The following is a 5,976-nucleotide window of genomic DNA, read 5'->3' as shown; positions in this document are numbered from 1 at the left end:
CGTTACTGTCTGTTGACTCAATAAATGTTCAACAGATTTTTAAAGTTGTTTTTCTTATATTTCGTGCAGTTAAAACCATTGTCCCGGGTTATGGGGAAGCTTGGGGGCTCCAAAACTAGTTTTACCTCATTACAATTTGTATATGTCTATCCTTATTCTGGAGTTTCAGTAGTTGTTACTTGTTATTGTCTGTTATATCCGGGGTATTTTTTTTACCCCGTTTCAAAGGAAGGGCGTACCTTGTATGTCTGCTTATCCGTCCGTCAGTTCGATGAAATTGTGTTGCAATGTTTCTAAGTAACTACAAGTAAGATGTTTGGTTCTAGTCTTCCAGTTGACACGCTGTGCAGTATATAAATAAACTCCTCAAATTTACCAGGATTACAGTTTTGTACGTGAGACGCGCCTTTCGTATACCAAAAACTCATTCATGACGCTGTGTGATGCAGTTGCAGATACATCGATTGAAAATGCTGATATATTTTAGCACATAATAGCTATGTATAAAATTGATGTCAATTTTTTTCTTTAGAACTACAAATGAAAATTCATAAATTGTTTTACAATGTTTAAATTTTGAATTAAGAGACCATTTCGGTCACGTTGACAAATGTGTAATACTTGTGAGGCAAATAATTTTGTTATCAATTTCAATTTTCTATTTATCCATTATAGTACGAAAGATTACAATCAAACTTTGGAAAAAACTAAAACATTTGCTATTTCAATGCTATAGTCGGCTCATGAATTCGAACATTTCATATATTTGTTAGTCTTTTGCTCCTTTTTTATTTACGATTTTTTACCTTTTCTGGATTTTCAAATTTGGCAAAATAAAACAAAGAGAAACAGGTCAAACATGAAATAGCTTAGGCATAACATGACAGACAATGGATCTCAACATTCAAAATATTTTTTGTGTGTCAGAATTTCTTTATCAATAGTCATTCAAGATGACACAGTTTTTGTAAAAGAATTAGGACAACGACGGACGCCAAGCGATAATAATAGCTTAACTAACCCTTTTGTTAACGTGATTTTAAATTAAAAAAAAAAATACAACAAAGAAACATAGAGAAATTAAGAAAGAGGCAGAGCACTTTGTTGGAGAAATAAAATCTTTTGACGGAGTAATAAATCTTATTCGAAAAAAAAAGTCCAATAAGTTGCATAATTATATGCAACATTAAAAAGTAATAAAATTCCAATACAAATAAAAATAATTGTAATCATGCGGATCATCATTACAGCTTTTCTATAAAAGCGTGCAAAGCAAACCTTTCATCAACTTGCTTGCTATGTTTGTTTTGGATGTGTGTAAACAAAAGGTAGGTAGTCTGTTTCAGTCTGTTTACTATATACTGGAATTAGATTGGACAATAAACCTTATTTGAATTTTGAGATTCTCATCGTATGTAAATTTTTATTGTCCAATCACATACCAGTATATATTAAATCGACTTCAACTCTGCCTACCTATTTTTTGCAAACGTAAAAGCAAACATAGCAAACAAGTCGATTAAAGTTTTGTTTTGCGTGCTTTTATAGAAAAAGCTGTAATTCAACTTTACAGTTGTATTAGTTAACATGTATAATGTAAAATTTTCTAAACCCATTATTTTTTTATGCAGGAGAGACAAACGATACCAGAGGACTATTAAAAGTAATAAGTCGAAAAGAGAATGACAATGCCATGGCTATAAAAGCAACAAAAAAAAAAACCACTCAGACAACAATAGTACACAAAATACAACATATAAAACGAAAGACGGAGTGAAACAAGAACATGAAATGAGGCTGATCTTAACCCGTCGAAAAAGGAAAATATTATTGATATCATTATCTATCCATCTGTCAATCCGTTCGTCCGTCCGTTCGTCCGTCTATCCGCCCTTCGGTCTGTCCGTCCATCTGTCTCTTAACAATTCGTTTGATAACTCAAATTTTCTTCACCAATCCTCATGTTATTTCAAGACAACATGTGTATTGATCAAAGAAAGCAGTCTTTGATTTTGATTTTGTTTAAGGCTTTGCCGTTCCAGAATTACAGAACTGCCATCTTTTGATTAATGGTATTTTTCCGCCACTATGCTTATATGAATATCATGAAAACTTAACCTTTTTGTCGGGATCGATACATAGAAGCTTACAGAAGTTTATGGCATTCATTGTATCATGTGTATCGCGAATGACCAATACCAATATACATACACTACACGAAAAGGCAGATTTACAACAATTTGGGCAATCATGTAAATGTTTGACAAATGTAACTACTTTTCTGCCAGATATATTTGCGGACCTACTAATGTATATGTAAATGCATTATTCCTTTAGCATTATTTAGGACGTTCTCAAAGATATGCTAAAGATAATTATTTTATTTCCATATCTTTATTCATATTCTAAAGATATGCAAAGATAAACCTTAGATTTGCATGCACTTTCCAGGATAGGAGATGTATGCAAAGTTTAAAATTTACAGAAATGTTTTACAGAGGTGTGGGCAGTTTTGAGAGACCGCGGTTTATAAAACATTTACAACCAATGTAAATGCTGTCAAATGTTTATGTTACATTTGCAAACGTTTTTCGATATCGTTCATGCATGTAAAGAAATGTATTTTATTTACTAATACTTTCCAGTATTATAGTTATTTTGATAAATATCGATATTTGCAACATATCTTTACAGACGTATGCAAAGTTTTGAGAGACCGCGGTTTATAAAACATTTACAACCAATGTAAATGCTGTCAACTGTTTGTGTTATATTTGAAAACGTTTGTCGACTCGATATCGTTTATGTATGTAAATGAGTGCATTCTATTTGCTTATACTTTCCATTATCATAAATATTTTGATAAATATCGATATTTGCAACATATCTTTACAGACGTATGCAAAGTTTTGACAGACCGCGGTTTATAAAACATTTACAGCCAAAGTAAATGCTGTCAAATGTTTCTGTTATATTTGCAAACATTTGTTGATATAGTTTATGTATGTAAAGACATGTATTTTATTTACTAATACTTTCCACTATCATAGTTATTTTGATAAATATTAATAGTTGCAACATATCTTTATAGACGTATGCAAAGTTTTGAGAGACCGCGGTTTATAAAACATTTACAACCAAAGTAAATGCTGACAAATATTTGCTTATTTTTGCAAACATTTGTCGGATGTATTTATGTAAGTAAAGAAATGCATTTTATTTACTTCATAGTTAGTATATGAAACATTGATACTGTTCAGTTGTCTTCACACAGGTATAGCTTTGCGAGACTGCAGTGTATATCTCGCATGCACAACAAACGTAAATGAGGGTCGTGATTAGAGCTTAAAGACGAAATAAAGAAAATAATTTACTCCCAAAAATTTAGATAAAAAGGGTCTAATATATACAGAATAGAAAATAATCATAACAATGGGCATAAAATATAAAAGAAATAGAGAAATATGATCTAAATTATCATAGAATACAGATATGAAAGACCCCATCCAGACCCTAGTAAATGCTGTAAGATGTGTCGATTATTTCGCATTTACGGAAAAAAATAAATCCATATATTGTATAGTACAGCAAAGTTCACGTATTGATGGTTTCAGAGAGTCACACCGAGCGAATATTTGAATTGAAGTAGATATTGTTCTTCCCGATTCAAAACAGAACTGATTGAAGATATAATTAATGATATCAAAAAATGGCAAGGTGCTTTTTATATGTCGGACCGATAATATTTTTGTTCTATTTGAATAAATAAGGAAATCTCCAAAGCTTGACTCCAGAACCATGGAATTTTTTTTAAACAGTAATGAGAAATTTTTTTTTAAGATCTTGCTTGTATAACAAAACACTGCTTTAAAATGTTCATAACTTTCCTTACAGCAGATTTTACAATTCGATATGCTTGTATCAGAACGGAAACTTTAACTAAGACGATGAATTGTAACAGTAAGCTGATATATTTTTTACATCTTATAGCCACATAATAAATGGGTAGATGGATTGATTTTTGTAAACGTCCAGTTGCAAATACTACATGAATCTCAGGTGTAGGGAGAAATGCACTATTATAATAACACTGTACTAAATTGTAAGCAGCTTTTCCTTTTGTACAAAATATGAAAACAACGATGTCATTAAGAATGAACTCTAAACTAGAATAAATAAGATCAAATCGATAAACACGGTACGTTTTCTCAACCCAAGCTTAAGTCTACCAATCTTGATGTGGACTTAGAAAAAAGTTTGTTTAGCTTCTGCTTATTTGTGATTTTTTTTTCATTTTAAACAAGAGAATACAAAATAATTATTTCAATATAACTTGAGCCAAGGCGTGTGTTTTGCATGATCCTATAATTTGAAAATACACGAGTATGCACATATATGTATTTTATCAGGATGTTGTCATAATGTTTATGCATGAAAGTATTATATTAATATAATAAATTAATCAATATAATACTTCCATGGTTTATGTTTACAATTGAAAATGTCTAATAATACAATGAAGAAAGAGATGATGATGATGATGGGAGTTTTTAACGACCTCGACTGGCTATTCAATTTCTGTGAAGAAAGAGCATGCATTAATTATCCCTTAATAGGTGGTAAATGTGTCACTTGTATGTAAATGAAGGGATTTTCCTGACTGTGAAATGGTTCATCTTTTAACACTACAGGGTACTTTAAAAGGAAAACCGTATGTGTTAATTACCAAAATTGATCAAATACAATGTAACGCTAATTGTGTATAACAAAATCCAGACGTTGTAAACAGATTAAATCAATTACGCAAGCCAAGAGTTGCCAGAAAACAGGCAGTTTGTATTCGTGAAAACGTGTTACTACGTTGAAAAACTCCTCGTGTGGAAGAAAATCGGACACGGAAAGGGCTTGAATTATTCGAGTTAATAATTTAAGAGTTTATATTCTAGAAAATTGAAAGAGAAATAAGGTTACTGTAACATTGTATATCTAAAAATATGTTGAAATTATATACAGTAAAACTGTTTGTAAACAATTATCTTTTGTATATAAAAAAAAAGAACATTCTCGTTTCCCCGCTTCTCATACATGTAGCAGATATAATAGATTCGATGCAAAGCAAGTAATTTAATTTTTGAATCGGGCATAATCTCTGTATTTCGTGTTTTAACAAGAATAATCAAAGTACTGAAGTACTGAACATCGGATGACCGCAGGTTCTTGTGGATGGTCAAAAGCACATGTCACAGAAACAGATCACATCTCTATACCTGAAACTTGGGTTAATTTACAGAGATATTTTTTTCTGATACAAGTTCGTGCTTGGATGATGAATAAATGACAGGAAATTCAACCTCACCGTAATAACTATTATATTGTAGTGCAAGAAATCAGTATACCTTGGACTATTATAGATATATGAAGATGTGGTGTGAGTGCCAATGAGACAACTCTCCATACAAATAACAATTTAAAAAGTAAACCATTATTATAGGTTAAAGTACGGCCTTCAACACGGAGCCTTGGCTCACACCGAACAACAAGCTATAAAGGGCCCCAAAATTACTAGTGTAAAACCATTCAAACGGGAAAACCAACGGTCTAATCTATATAAACAAAACGAGAAACGAGAAACACGTATATATTACATAAACAAACGACAACTACTGTACATCAGATTCCTGACTTAGGACAGGTGCAAACATTTGCAGCGGGATTAAACGTTTTAATGGATCCAAACCTTCTCCCTTTTTCTGAAACAATAGCATAACATCACAACAAAGAAAAACATATAATAATAGTCGTAGAGAATACACTGGTTTGTTGTTATATATATTATTAATATTACGATTGCATGTATGTACCGATTATCAGGTTGTCTGCATGTTGATATCGTAAAATATCAGCTGCGAGACATAATATTAAGCTTTTTGTCGAGTTAGCGCAGCGAACGAGATCAAAAAGCCTTCATATTATGTC

Source organism: Mytilus edulis, chromosome 5, assembly GCF_963676685.1.
Source record: "Mytilus edulis chromosome 5, xbMytEdul2.2, whole genome shotgun sequence".
Classification (NCBI taxonomy): Eukaryota; Metazoa; Mollusca; class Bivalvia; order Mytilida; family Mytilidae; genus Mytilus; species Mytilus edulis.
This window is presented reverse-complemented; position numbering follows the sequence as displayed.